The sequence below is a fragment of the Eptatretus burgeri genome, chromosome 5 (genome assembly GCF_056783735.1).
Source record: "Eptatretus burgeri isolate ZD-2024b chromosome 5, Ebu_testis_v1, whole genome shotgun sequence".
Taxonomy (NCBI): Eukaryota; Metazoa; Chordata; class Myxini; order Myxiniformes; family Myxinidae; genus Eptatretus; species Eptatretus burgeri.
The window spans coordinates 26,023,135-26,039,312 of record NC_140965.1 but is presented as its reverse complement, the minus strand read 5'-3'; the positions used below and the strand labels follow the sequence as shown (position 1 = coordinate 26,039,312).

General features: G+C 45.0%; 1 protein-coding gene across 9 annotated transcripts in view; it reads right to left on the bottom strand.

Moving 5' to 3' along the window:
* TRAPPC11 (trafficking protein particle complex subunit 11) overlaps positions 1-9,451 on the bottom strand; it is a 204,981-nt gene extending 195,530 nt beyond the window's left edge. For 6 of the 9 annotated variants that reach the window (XM_085881174.1, XM_085881172.1, XM_085881173.1 and 3 more), the window contains exon 1: positions 9,229-9,368. The gene's annotated coding sequence lies outside the window, so the exon portion shown is untranslated. Of the gene's footprint in view, positions 1-9,187 lie in introns of all 9 variants that reach the window. The other 3 variants (XM_085881171.1, XM_085881169.1, XM_085881170.1) reach the window with 3 other exon arrangements.
* Between the last annotated feature and the right edge of the window lie 6,727 nt (positions 9,452-16,178).

Below are 16,178 nucleotides of genomic sequence, written 5' to 3'. Positions count from 1 at the left end.
TCAATAAATTAATGCACTAACAAGCAAATCTAACACAGTGGAACTACGCTTCTGAAATGGTGGGGCATGCGAGCTTTTGGGAATAATTGTTCCACTCCTGTTGCCCCACCCCCAACCACCAAACACCCCCCAACCACCACACCACCCTCCCCCATTCCTTTGAGGGACAGTGAAGTATTTTGAGGATTGGAGCGACGACGTCAAATTTGCAAGCTTGAGCAACGACGGGCTTGGCTGCCATATTCTAAACAAGTTGCACCAGCTTGAGCGAAGAAGCAAGTGAGCCTGCCAGCAGTGAGTTGCAGTAATCCAAGCACAAAGGAGATGACACCATGAACAGAACTTTCACTTTTCTTCTAATTTAAGCACAAATATATGTGGGAAATATGGCGCGGATGGAAAGGAATACATTTACTGAAGTTACCAATCAATACGCAGGATATAGGAAAGAGTTCGGTCCATCGTGACAGGCAAGTTTGAAACCGTGGAAACATAGATCATGTGGTGACCTACAGGTTCCACCACCTGGTGTTGAATCATTTTAATGATGGGTGAGGAGCCAACGATCAGAAAGACAAGTCAGTCAATCAGTCTGAGCAAACCCATCGAGTTTGAGAAAGATCAAGGACATCAATACTGGTATTTGATTTTCAGAGAGACAGAAATTCAGAGTTATGGAAGAGAGCATGTCATCAGGTTCAATGAGTAGGTAGCCATGCTTGTGTTGGGGTCGAAGGTCACATTGTTGGACCAAATAGATGGAGACACCATAGACACTCAGGGAGGGGAAAAAGGTCACATTGTTGGACCAAGTAGATGGAGACACCATAAACACACACAGGTCGGGGTAAAAGGTCACATTATTGGACCAAGTGGATGGAGACACCATAAACACACTCAGGTAGGAGTAAAAGGTCACATTGTTGGACCAAGTGGATGGAGACACCATAAACACCCTCAGGTAGGGGTAAAAGGTCACATTGTTGGACCAAGTGGATGGAGACACCATAAACACACTCAGGTAGGGGTAAAAGGTCACATTGTTGGACCAAGTGGATGGAGACACCATAAACACCCTCAGGTCGGGGTAAAAGGTCACATTGTTGGACCAAGTGGATGGAGACACCATAAACACCCTCAGGTAGGGGTAAAAGGTCACATTGTTGGACCAAGTGGATGGAGACACCAAAAACACACTCAGGTAGGGGTAAAAGGTCACATTGTTGGACCAAGTGGATGGAGATACCATAAACACTCAGGTAGGGGTAAAAGGTCACATTGTTGGACCAAGTGGATGGAGACACCATAAACACACTCAGGTCGGGGTAAAAGGTCACATTGTTGGACCAAGTGGATGGAGACACCATAAACACCCTCAGGTAGGGGTAAAAGGTCACATTGTTGGACCAAGTGGATGGAGACACCATAAACACACTCAGGTAGGGGTAAAAGGTCACATTGTTGGACCAAGTGGATGGAGACACCAAAAACACACTCGGGTAGGGGTAAAAGGTCACATTGTTGGACCAAGTGGATGGAGACACCATAAACACCCTCAGGTAGGGGTAAAAGGTCACATTGTTGGACCAAGTGGATGGAGACACCATAAACACCCTCAGGTAGGGGTAAAAGGTCACATTGTTGGACCAAGTGGATGGAGATACCATAAACACACTCAGGTCAGGGTAAAAGGTCACATTGTTGGACCAAGTGGATGGAGACACCAAAAACACTCAGGTCGGGGTAAAAGGTCACATTGTTGGACCAAGTGGATTGAGACACCATAAACACACTCGGGTAGGGGTAAAAGGTCACATTGTTGGACCAAGTGGATGGAGACACCATAAACACACTCAGGTAGGGGTAAAAGGTCACATTGTTGGACCAAGTGTATGGAGACACCAAAAACACACTCGGGTGGGGGTAAAAGGTCACATTGTTGGACCAAGTGGATGGAGACACCAAAAACACACTCAGGTTGGGGTAAAAGGTCACATTGTTGGACCAAGTGGATGGAGATACCATAAACACACTCGGGTAGGGGTAAAAGATCACATTGTTGGACCAAGTGGATGGAGACACCAAAAACACACTCAGGTTGGGGTAAAAGGTCACATTGTTGGACCAAGTGGATGGAGACACCATAAACACACTCGGGTAGGGGTAAAAGGTCACATTGTTGGACCAAGTGGATGGAGATACCAAAAACACACTCGGGTAGGGGTAAAAGATCACATTGTTGGACCAAGTGGATGGAGACACCAAAAACACACTCAGGTTGGGGTAAAAGGTCACATTGTTGGACCATGTGGATGGAGATACCATAAACACACTCGGGTAGGGGTAAAAGGTCACATTGTTGGACCAAGTGGATGGAGACACCATAAACACCCTCAGGTAGGGGTAAAAGGTCACATTGTTGGACCAAGTGGATGGAGACACCATAAACACACTCGGGTAGGGGTAAAAGGTCACATTGTTGGACCAAGTGGATGGAGACACCATAAACACACACAGGTCGGGGTAAAAGGTCACATTGTTGGACCAAGTGGATGGAGATACCATAAACACACTCGGGTAGGGGTAAAAGGTCACATTGTTGGACCAAGTGGATGGAGACACCAAAAACACTCAGGTCGGGGTAAAAGGTCACATTGTTGGACCAAGTGGATGGAGACACCATAAACACACTCGGGTAGGGGTAAAAGGTCACATTGTTGGACCAAGTGGATGGAGACACCATAAACACACTCGGGTAGGGGTAAAAGGTCACATTGTTGGACCAAGTGGATGGAGACACCAAAAACACACTCAGGTAGGGGTAAAAGGTCACATTGTTGGACCAAGTGGATGGAGACACCATAAACACACTCGGGTAGGGGTAAAAGGTCACATTGTTGGACCAAGTGGATGGAGACACCAAAAACACACTCGGGTAGGGGTAAAAGGTCACATTGTTGGACCAAGTGGATGGAGACACCAAAAACACTCAGGTCGGGGTAAAAGGTCACATTGTTGGACCAAGTGGATGGAGACACCATAAACACACTCGGGTAGGGGTAAAAGGTCACATTGTTGGACCAAGTAGATGGAGACACCATAAACACACTCAGGTAGGGGTAAAAGGTCACATTGTTGGACCAAGTGTATGGAGACACCAAAAACACACTCGGGTAGGGGTAAAAGGTCACATTGTTGGACCATGTGGATGGAGACACCATAAACACACTCGGGTAGGGGTAAAAGGTCACATTGTTGGACCAAGTGGATGGAGACACCAAAAACACACTCGGGTAGGGGTAAAAGGTCACATTGTTGGACCAAGTGGATGGAGACACCAAAAACACACTCAGGTTGGGGTAAAAGGTCACATTGTTGGACCAAGTGGATGGAGATACCATAAACACACTCGGGTAGGGGTAAAAGATCACATTGTTGGACCAAGTGGATGGAGACACCAAAAACACACTCAGGTTGGGGTAAAAGGTCACATTGTTGGACCAAGTGGATGGAGATACCAAAAACACACTCAGGTCGGGGTAAAAGGTCACATTGTTGGACCAAGTGGATGGAGATACCAAAAACACACTCGGGTAGGGGTAAAAGGTCACATTGTTGGACCAAGTGGATGGAGACACCAAAAACACACTCAGGTAGGGGTAAAAGGTCACATTGTTGGACCAAGTGGATGGAGACACCATAAACACACTCAGGTAGGGGTAAAAGGTCACATTGTTGGACCATGTGGATGGAGACACCATAAACACACTCGGGTAGGGGTAAAAGGTCACATTGTTGGACCAAGTGGATGGAGACACCAAAAACACACTCAGGTCGGGGTAAAAGGTCACATTGTTGGACCAAGTGGATGGAGATACCATAAACACACTCGGGTAGGGGTAAAAGGTCACATTGTTGGACCAAGTGGATGGAGACACCATAAACACCCTCAGGTAGGGGTAAAAGGTCACATTGTTGGACCAAGTGGATGGAGATACCATAAACACACTCGGGTAGGGGTAAAAGGTCACATTGTTGGACCAAGTGGATGGAGATACCAAAAACACACTCGGGTAGGGGTAAAAGGTCACATTGTTGGACCAAGTGGATGGAGACACCATAAACACCCTCAGGTAGGGGTAAAAGGTCACATTGTTGGACCAAGTGGATGGAGATACCATAAACACACTCGGGTAGGGGTAAAAGGTCACATTGTTGGACCAAGTGGATGGAGATACCAAAAACACACTCGGGTAGGGGTAAAAGGTCACATTGTTGGACCAAGTGGATGGAGACACCAAAAACACACTCAGGTAGGGGTAAAAGGTCACATTGTTGGACCAAGTGGATGGAGATACCATAAACACACTCGGGTAGGGGTAAAAGGTCACATTGTTGGACCAAGTGGATGGAGACACCAAAAACACTCAGGTCGGGGTAAAAGGTCACATTGTTGGACCAAGTGGATGGAGACACCATAAACACACTCGGGTAGGGGTAAAAGGTCACATTGTTGGACCAAGTGGATGGAGACACCAAAAACACACTCAGGTTGGGGTAAAAGGTCACATTGTTGGACCATGTGGATGGAGATACCATAAACACACTCGGGTAGGGGTAAAAGGTCACATTGTTGGACCAAGTGGATGGAGACACCATAAACACCCTCAGGTCGGGGTAAAAGGTCACATTGTTGGACCAAGTGGATGGAGATACCAAAAACACACTCGGGTAGGGGTAAAAGGTCACATTGTTGGACCAAGTGGATGGAGACACCAAAAACACACTCAGGTAGGGGTAAAAGGTCACATTGTTGGACCAAGTGGATGGAGACACCATAAACACACTCAGGTAGGGGTAAAAGGTCACATTGTTGGACCATGTGGATGGAGACACCATAAACACACTCGGGTAGGGGTAAAAGGTCACATTGTTGGACCAAGTGGATGGAGACACCAAAAACACACTCAGGTCGGGGTAAAAGGTCACATTGTTGGACCAAGTGGATGGAGATACCATAAACACACTCGGGTAGGGGTAAAAGGTCACATTGTCGGACCAAGTGGATGGAGACACCATAAACACACTCGGGTAGGGGTAAAAGATCACATTGTTGGACCAAGTGGATGGAGACACCAAAAACACTCAGGTTGGGGTAAAAGGTCACATTGTTGGACCAAGTGGATGGAGACACCATAAACACACTCGGGTAGGGGTAAAAGGTCACATTGTTGGACCAAGTGGATGGAGATACCATAAACACACTCGGGTAGGGGTAAAAGGTCACATTGTTGGACCAAGTGGATGGAGATACCAAAAACACACTCGGGTAGGGGTAAAAGGTCACATTGTTGGACCAAGTGGATGGAGACACCAAAAACACACTCAGGTAGGGGTAAAAGGTCACATTGTTGGACCATGTGGATGGAGATACCATAAACACACTCAGGTAGGGGTAAAAGGTCACATTGTCGGACCAAGTGGATGGAGATACCATAAACACACTCAGGTAGGGGTAAAAGGTCACATTGTTGGACCAAGTGGATGGAGATACCATAAACACACTCGGGTAGGGGTAAAAGGTCACATTGTTGGACCAAGTGGATGGAGATACCATAAACACACTCAGGTAGGGGTAAAAGGTCACATTGTTGGACCAAGTGGATGGAGATACCATAAACACACTCAGGTAGGGGTAAAAGGTCACATTGTTGGACCAAGTGGATGGAGACACCAAAAACACACTCAGGTAGGGGTAAAAGGTCACATTGTTGGACCAAGTGGATGGAGATACCATAAACACACTCAGGTAGGGGTAAAAGGTCACATTGTTGGACCAAGTGGATGGAGACACCAAAAACACACTCAGGTAGGGGTAAAAGGTCACATTGTTGGACCAAGTGGATGGAGATACCATAAACACACTCAGGTAGGGGTAAAAGGTCACATTGTTGGACCAAGTGGATGGAGACACCATAAACACACTCGGGTAGGGGTAAAAGGTCACATTGTTGGACCAAGTGGATGGAGACACCAAAAACACACTCAGGTCGGGGTAAAAGGTCACATTGTTGGACCAAGTGGATGGAGATACCATAAACACACTCGGGTAGGGGTAAAAGATCACATTGTTGGACCAAGTGGATGGAGACACCAAAAACACACTCAGGTTGGGGTAAAAGGTCACATTGTTGGACCAAGTGGATGGAGACACCATAAACACACTCGGGTAGGGGTAAAAGGTCACATTGTTGGACCAAGTGGATGGAGATACCATAAACACACTCGGGTAGGGGTAAAAGGTCACATTGTTGGACCAAGTGGATGGAGATACCAAAAACACACTCGGGTAGGGGTAAAAGGTCACATTGTTGGACCAAGTGGATGGAGACACCAAAAACACACTCAGGTAGGGGTAAAAGGTCACATTGTTGGACCATGTGGATGGAGATACCATAAACACACTCGGGTAGGGGTAAAAGGTCACATTGTTAGACCAAGTGGATGGAGATACCATAAACACACTCAGGTAGGGGTAAAAGGTCACATTGTTGGACCAAGTGGATGGAGATACCATAAACACACTCAGGTAGGGGTAAAAGGTCACATTGTTGGACCAAGTGGATGGAGACACCAAAAACACACTCAGGTAGGGGTAAAAGGTCACATTGTTGGACCAAGTGGATGGAGATACCATAAACACACTCAGGTAGGGGTAAAAGGTCACATTGTTGGACCAAGTGGATGGAGACACCATAAACACACTCGGGTAGGGGTAAAAGGTCACATTGTTGGACCAAGTGGATGGAGACACCATAAACACACTCGGGTAGGGGTAAAAGGTCACATTGTTGGACCAAGTGGATGGAGACACCATAAACACACTCGGGTAGGGGTAAAAGGTCACATTGTTGGACCAAGTGGATGGAGACACCAAAAACACACTCAGGTTGGGGTAAAAGGTCACATTGTTGGACCAAGTGGATGGAGATACCATAAACACACTCGGGTAGGGGTAAAAGGTCACATTGTTGGACCATGTGGATGGAGACACCATAAACACACTCGGGTAGGGGTAAAAGGTCACATTGTTGGACCATGTGGATGGAGACACCATAAACACACTCGGGTAGGGGTAAAAGGTCACATTGTCGGACCAAGTGGATGGAGATACCATAAACACACTCGGGTAGGGGTAAAAGGTCACATTGTTGGACCAAGTGGATGGAGACACCAAAAACACACTCAGGTAGGGGTAAAAGGTCACATTGTTGGACCATGTGGATGGAGATACCATAAACACACTCAGGTAGGGGTAAAAGGTCACATTGTCGGACCAAGTGGATGGAGATACCATAAACACACTCAGGTAGGGGTAAAAGGTCACATTGTTGGACCAAGTGGATGGAGATACCATAAACACACTCGGGTAGGGGTAAAAGGTCACATTGTTGGACCAAGTGGATGGAGATACCATAAACACTCAGGTAGGGGTAAAAGGTCACATTGTTGGACCAAGTGGATGGAGATACCATAAACACACTCAGGTAGGGGTAAAAGGTCACATTGTTGGACCAAGTGGATGGAGACACCAAAAACACACTCAGGTAGGGGTAAAAGGTCACATTGTTGGACCAAGTGGATGGAGATACCATAAACACACTCAGGTAGGGGTAAAAGGTCACATTGTTGGACCAAGTGGATGGAGACACCAAAAACACACTCAGGTAGGGGTAAAAGGTCACATTGTTGGACCAAGTGGATGGAGATACCATAAACACACTCAGGTAGGGGTAAAAGGTCACATTGTTGGACCAAGTGGATGGAGACACCATAAACACACTCGGGTAGGGGTAAAAGGTCACATTGTTGGACCAAGTGGATGGAGACACCAAAAACACACTCAGGTCGGGGTAAAAGGTCACATTGTTGGACCAAGTGGATGGAGATACCATAAACACACTCGGGTAGGGGTAAAAGATCACATTGTTGGACCAAGTGGATGGAGACACCAAAAACACACTCAGGTTGGGGTAAAAGGTCACATTGTTGGACCAAGTGGATGGAGACACCATAAACACACTCGGGTAGGGGTAAAAGGTCACATTGTTGGACCAAGTGGATGGAGATACCATAAACACACTCGGGTAGGGGTAAAAGGTCACATTGTTGGACCAAGTGGATGGAGATACCAAAAACACACTCGGGTAGGGGTAAAAGGTCACATTGTTGGACCAAGTGGATGGAGACACCAAAAACACACTCAGGTAGGGGTAAAAGGTCACATTGTTGGACCATGTGGATGGAGATACCATAAACACACTCGGGTAGGGGTAAAAGGTCACATTGTTAGACCAAGTGGATGGAGATACCATAAACACACTCAGGTAGGGGTAAAAGGTCACATTGTTGGACCAAGTGGATGGAGATACCATAAACACACTCGGGTAGGGGTAAAAGGTCACATTGTTGGACCAAGTGGATGGAGATACCATAAACACACTCAGGTAGGGGTAAAAGGTCACATTGTTGGACCAAGTGGATGGAGACACCAAAAACACACTCAGGTAGGGGTAAAAGGTCACATTGTTGGACCAAGTGGATGGAGATACCATAAACACACTCGGGTAGGGGTAAAAGGTCACATTGTTGGACCAAGTGGATGGAGATACCATAAACACACTCGGGTAGGGGTAAAAGGTCACATTGTTGGACCAAGTGGATGGAGATACCATAAACACACTCAGGTAGGGGTAAAAGGTCACATTGTTGGACCAAGTGGATGGAGACACCAAAAACACACTCAGGTCGGGGTAAAAGGTCACATTGTTGGACCAAGTGGATGGAGATACCATAAACACACTCGGGTAGGGGTAAAAGGTCACATTGTTGGACCAAGTGGATGGAGACACCATAAACACACTCGGGTAGGGGTAAAAGGTCACATTGTTGGACCATGTGGATGGAGATACCATAAACACACTCAGGTAGGGGTAAAAGGTCACATTGTTGGACCAAGTGGATGGAAACACCAAGAGAAACAACATAAGTCCAGAGAAAACAGAGTTAGATGAAGTGAAGTTTCATCCAGAACGTTGCGACGCCGTAAACTCTGAAGTAAATTAACATTTATCGATATGAAAAAAAACAAGCTTTATATAAAAGCAAGACAACAATCATCCAAGACCTGCAGTGTCAAACTTGCACGATACAGCAAAACAGCTTTACCTCACGTTCCCCGATCAGTCAAAGACTACCCTTCATCGTCTCGACCACCCACCCATCGACGACTACCTACCCGGCTTGCCCAATTTGATAATCTGGAGCCTCGCAGCTCTCCCCTCACTCACTTCCGGATTCGATGATCCACACTTGTCACGTTCGATCAATTAAAGATCGATTGTTGTTTTTTTAGTATGGATTGTTTTTTTTTTTTAACATCATATGGAACCCGTCGATAATTCGGATATTAACCAAAACTATTAATATTATTAACACGAGTATGAGTCAGGATGCTTCAAACAAAAAAAAGGGGGACGGAACTAGCCGAGCCAAAAGAACGTACGCGGTACACCCCAAGTAACTAACTGATCGAAACAATGGTTAAATGAAAATATTTCAGACAGCCTGACCCTAAACGAGTTACACTTTTAAAATAGTATGTGCCGCTTCCTTGGTCGACGCTGAGCATTGAAAAAATGATATAGCACCGACAAACAAACCTCGCCATAGGTTGACAACCATTGCCCCGGCTCGATGAGACCAATAATCATCATCATCCTCAATGTACAGGATAGGAGGATGATTATTTCATGGTGAATGTCGGTGTACACTTCCAGGTTGTTTGGTCCGTACGTGGTGGTTTTAAACGATGAAGGTTAACGCATGGCCATGCCAGCACGTCGGTACAGGGTGAACATTTAACCAAAAGATGTTTTTAAATGTTGTTGTAGATGTGGATTCCACCAGGAAAGTTGGGATCGGCTGTTCTTATGATCGAACCCTCTTTAACTGAAGAAACAGCTTTTTGGGTTTATTTCTGCCGGAGTTGGTAAATATTTTAGTAGTGAGGGGGAGGGCATTGAAATAACCCCCCCTACCCAAAATGCACAGCAATAGGGATGTCTATAGATAAGCTTGGCCGGGAGCTCCTCCTTCTGACTCCCGATTTATTTCTGTTCCTCTTGTAAAGATGTAAAATCTGTGTCATGTCACCGACAAAAACTTCAGGAAAAACTACAAAACAAAAACATTTTGCTTTTTTTTTTGTTTGTTTGATGTTGCACAGGCATGTTGGGCTGAATGGCCTCCTCCACTCCTGCGTCCAATTTCCTTGTGTATTGTTTCCATGGAGACCGCTGTATTGTTAAAGCGGTGCCGAGCACCGCGTTCCGTTGGAGTGCTTTTAGCCAAGCAAGCTGCTTGCTCACAGAACACACCCCTGGTGTTGGTGTGGTACAAGCATGTTGGGCCGAATGGCCTCCTCCATTCCTGTGTCCAATTTCCTTGTGTATTGTTTCCATGGAGACCGCCGTATTGTTAAAGCGGTGCTGAGCACCGCGTTCCGTTGGAGTGCTTTTAGCCAAGCAAGCTGCTTGCTCACAGAACACACCCCTGGTGTTGGTGTGGTCCAAGCATGTTGGGCTGAATGGCCTCCTCCACTCCTGCGTCCAATTTCCTTGTGTATTGTTTCCATGGAGACTGCCGTATTGTTAAAGCGGTGCCGAGCACCGCGTTCCGTTGGAGTGCTTTTAGCCAAGCAAGCTGCTTGCTCACAGAACACACCCCTGGTGTTGGTGTGGTACAAGCATGTTGGGCCGAATGGCCTCCTCCTATACCGCATTTCCTTGCCAAATAGATATAAATCTGAACGTGAATCACCTCCTGCATTAATCCCTTATAAAGTTCGGGGATTTACCAGGGATTAGGATTGGCTCGCAGTCAGAACTGATTTCTGCAGTTTGAATGCGGACCGCGGTCCGCCTTTTGAGGACCCTTGGCACTCCAATTACACATTAATCTCCGATAAACAACGACTAAACTTGTATTACCTGAAAATTCTGCCGCACGTGAGGAAAGAGACTCCTTTCGAAGATAACTTGAAGCAACACAGCACTGCAGTAGAAATGTCTACTATCCATATCCGTACTCACGCACAAGTGATACATTTCTGCGCATCCGCACTTACCATGCGGAACGTGCTTGCTCCAACTAATTAAATCCAACATCTGCACAAGCTGATACCAGTCTCTGTTATAATAAATACTACCCACCAGCGCAGTCCAAGAGATAACGTTTGGGTGAAGTTAATCTTGATTTTTCATAATTAGTTGATGCATTTGGGAAACATCCTGCATCCGGGTTTGTGTGCATTGTACAGAGCAATGTATTTTATGTTATACATCGAGCAAAAAAGTGTTTGTGGGGAGGACGGGTTAGACGTGTCCACTCCCGTCCCCATTATCTGGAAAACCTGCATCTGTAACATTAGAGAGTACACATTCAGGTGTCTCCATCTCTCATGGTAGGGGAGATGACGAATGGCAGTGACTCATTTGGAACATAGGTTCTCCAATTTATTGTGTCTGCCACATATCTGGGATACCATTTCAAGTTGCTGGACTCAAAGATGGGTTGGAGCAGAGACTTGAGCAGCAGTGTCAATGTGATTTCATCCACGTGAAGGTACATGATATGAGCCCAAGTGTCCGGTTAGCCTTGATGACTGTTGTTGAGATGTAACCGTGGAATGTAAGGACTTTGTCGATTGTGATCCCCAGATCTTTTTCTTTAATACGGAACCCAAACGCAATTTTTTTATCTTTCTGAAAACCATCGAGAAAGTGTATTTTGAGCTAGGATTCCGATATCGATTCCACCGTCATTAGCAATTCTGAAGGTTCTCAGTATGTTGAAATTGATCAGTGTGATTTTTGAAGAAAAGGTTGGAGACAAAAACATATCAAGTCGTGAATGGTGATAAACATAGCACAATGGCAATGTTCCATCTCAAGGAAAGAAGGCACTTGCCACATATTGAATCGATAAGAAATGGTTTCATCTGATATTTAATGAGACAATTATTCCAAAATTATGGGGCGAGGTATGTGGACAACGCAAGTAGAATAATGATGTTTAATGTACACAGATGCAACAATAACCACGATAAAATTTGTGTAAATCATCATGTTGATGCATATCGATATCGTTTACCAAATCCACACTATCATTTGTTGTACGATCACAAAACACCCCCTCATTAGTAAGTGGACTAACCCATGGCAACGGTGGAACATTGTGGTTTTTAAAATTAGAGCACCTGTCCCAAGGATGAAACAAAACTACCCAGGCAGTGCTGAAAAACTGATGGCGTCTTAATGTTCTGGATGAAACTTCACTTGATCCAACTCGGTTTTCTCTGGACTTCTGTTCTTGGTCATCTCTGTGGGTTGTTTTCCTCTTCGTGTCTTCATCCACTTGATCCACGATATCAACTTTTACCCCTCAGTGCATCCATCTTTCCTGCCTCCATCTATTTGGTCTAACACTTGGGGAGCACACCACAAACTGATTGGTAATGAAACACACCCCAGCACTCGCAGAATTGTTTTTGTACACATAGACGAGGCTCATGGAAGAGCTAAAAGTTTATTGTAGAACCCTCACCAAGTGGCTTCAGCACTCACGCAAGCATGCCACGAAACAGTTGATAAGGAACAGCTGGACTTGGCAAGCGATAGCAAGCTGATTGGTAATCCATCCATCCCTCGGGACCATACTCTGTGCAGAGCGTTGGTGCTGCCGAAGCAGTCTCCTTGGCTGTTGGGCACAATCCTGGACGGGTCACCACTCCGACACAGGATACCGGCATGCTGGCACTCATTTTGCCAACATCGGAAAGATGACAGGCTGTCAACCCCACCTTGTATTAATTCAACAGCTGAGTGGGATTTGAACTCAGGATCTGAGGATCCCAAACCCACCACCCCAACCATCAAGCCAATACCAGACCATATGATTGGTAATGGAACACCTTAACATGGCATTTTTTTCCCAAGGGAGGAAAAATGCAATAAAACGTGGGAATTCCTCCAGAATTTTTTTCAGTCGAGTTGAAAGCAACAGGCGAAACGAGTGTGAAAACAACGTGGAGTCCTCTTCTTGGGTGAAAATAACACCGAGTCCTCTTCTTGGGTGAAAATAACACCGAGTCCTCTTCTTGGGTGAAAGTAACACCGAGTCCTCTTCTTGGGTGAAAGTAACACCGAGTCCTCTTCTTGGGTGAAAGTAACACCGAGTCCTCTTCTTGGGTGAAAGTAACACCGAGTCCTCTTCTTGGGTGAAAGTAACACCGAGTCCTCTTCTTGGGTGAAAGTAACACCGAGTCCTCTTCTTGGGTGAAAGTAACACCGAGTCCTCTTCTTGGGTGAAAGTAACACCGAGTCCTCTTCTTGGGTGAAAGTAACACCGAGTCCTCTTCTTGGGTGAAAGTAACACAGTCCTCTTCTTGGGTGAAAGTAACACCGAGTCCTCTTCTTGGGTGAAAGTAACACCGAGTCCTCTTCTTGGGTGAAAGTAACACCGAGTCCTCTTCTTGGGTGAAAGTAACACCGAGTCCTCTTCTTGGGTGAAAGTAACACCGAGTCCTCTTCTTGGGTGAAAGTAACACCGAGTCCTCTTCTTGGGTGAAAGTAACACCGAGTCCTCTTCTTGGGTGAAAGTAACACCGAGTCCTCTTCTTGGGTGAAAGTAACACCGAGTCCTCTTCTTGGGTGAAAGTAACACCGAGTCCTCTTCTTGGGTGAAAGTAACACCGAGTCCTCTTCTTGGGTGAAAATAACACCGAGTCCTCTTCTTGGATGAAAATAACACCGAGTCCTCTTCTTGGGTGAAAATAACACCGAGTCCTCTTCTTGGGTGAAAATAACACCGAGTCCTCTTCTTGGGTGAAAATAACACCGAGTCCTCTTCTTGGGTGAAAATAACACCGAGTCCTCTTCTTGGGTGAAAATAACACCGAGTCCTCTTCTTGGGTGAAAATAACACCGAGTCCTCTTCTTTGGTGAAAATAACACCAAGACCTCTTTTTTGGTGGGTGTTTTGGACCTAAATATTTTTTGTGCCCAGGGCGCCAAAAAATCTTCGTCTGCCTCCGGTTTCAAAACAGTGCTCTAATGTTCCGAGCACAAAAGCAAACATTTTGTAGGCCCAATCCACACTCGGTATTTCAGTCAAACCTCGTCCAATTTCTGGCAAACATGGGGTATTTCGGCTATTGGTGTAGCATGTGAAACCATCTCAGTTTGTATCGCTACAACCACTAAGGACGCATCGACTCAACATATTTGTATGCAGACAGAGGAGAAGCACACTCTTGAAACCTGATCCCAAAGGATTTTGTGTTTTGAATTTATTTTTTATGGAGGCTGTAGGTTTCAGCCTCTGGTTTTATGAATTACAGACTTCAGTTGCAGGGTTCCGTTTGATTGAAAACATGCAGTAGAGCTCAGCACAGTCTTCAAAATCAATGGAATTGGATTCTATGAAGTTGTGATGCCAGCAGTAATTACCTTTGTTTGGAAAGCACAAATGTTTGCCAGTATTCCAGTTATATTTTTGAAAACGAACAACAAAAAGCAGTCAGCAGTTGGTCCATGCACAAAATTTTATTCATACCGTTTATAAAATGCCTTTTCAAAATACCATGCAATTTTCCAACATAGAACAAGTTATGTACATGCAGTGCTCTACGGTGTCCAAAATATTCCATTACTGAAAAGAAACCAGCATCTTTATGAAGCATCGCCAGCATGGATTTTTTAAACCGACGAATTAGCCGAGCTTATAAACAAAAATAACACATTGTACAAACATCGTCAGACAATGCATTAAACTCAACGTACATATCCTGCACGGTAGAAGAATTTAAAAATCGTGTGGAAGTGCGAAGCAACTTTTTTTTTTCTTTAATCCAACATGCAACATTTGAAAACATATGGAGCTGCAGTGTAACACTGTTTCGCAGGGTTCTTTATCTACATCTGCACGCATTTGCAAGTCCGCTCCGTGAGCCATTTCTTTTGCATTCCGACATTAGCCATCACTGCCGTACATGTAATGTGCAAGACATTCTGGGTGGCTGTTTGATGGCATTACACATTGTACAGTATCTGGTAAGCAGGAAATAGGCATCATGCACTTATATGTGGTTCATTCGTCATGGGACCCGAGGAATTGCCTTTTTTGCAGTTGCATCATAACTTTGCGAGCCGATTCGGTACTGACAGAAGAAAGAGAAAAAAAAATCCGCCAGAGAAAGTGCCGGGTTAGTTGAAATTTACTTGGGACAAGTTGCAGTTAAGAAAGCCAAATGCATTTTTCTAAAGTAAAGTTACATAAAGTCCTTCAAAAAAATCTACATGTCAAAGTTATAAATCAAAGTAAACTATGGTACAGATTTGGCAACAAGCAATTAATTATACACCTGACAAAAGCATACATTTACACAATAAGACCCCCTCCCCCCCCCCCACGGCCCATCCACCTCGACCTCATCCAACCCCGACCCTGAAATCAAATTTTGGCATTTTTAACATAAAGTGTATTAACAGCATTTTCACTACATTAGCTCTAAGAACAACAAAAAGAAAGTAATTTAAAATAGTTGCACAGAAATCAAAATAAATATGCCACTGGACAGGGTTTTAGAAAGGAGAAAAAAAAATGAAGAAATATATTAAGCATTATACATTGCCCAGCCCATGTCCAAACCCAAAGTGAGCTTTCCTTTGTAAACGTACATGTGAGTGTTAAGTGTCAATTGCAAGCTACCTCCAAAACAACCCAAGGAAGCAAAGGAAATAAGCAAAAAGGGACAGTTAACCTTACCCTGCTAAGAAAGCAAAGCAAAAAGCATCCGTTTTCTCACTTTGCAAATCAGTGTCAAACCATGCCTGCTTCCATCTTCGAAACCAAAAAAAATTGAGAGAGATCAACATCAGTTCACTGAATTCATGATATCACAGAGGCTTGAAGTGATGCATTTCCATGATTACATCATCATTTACAACAATTAACCAAAAAGAAACCAAACTGTTTGTATGAATGATGACTGGATTATTAATGAAAGCCATGTCCTTGTCTGCAATCTCTCCAGTCTATTTTTTTTTTAACTGCCA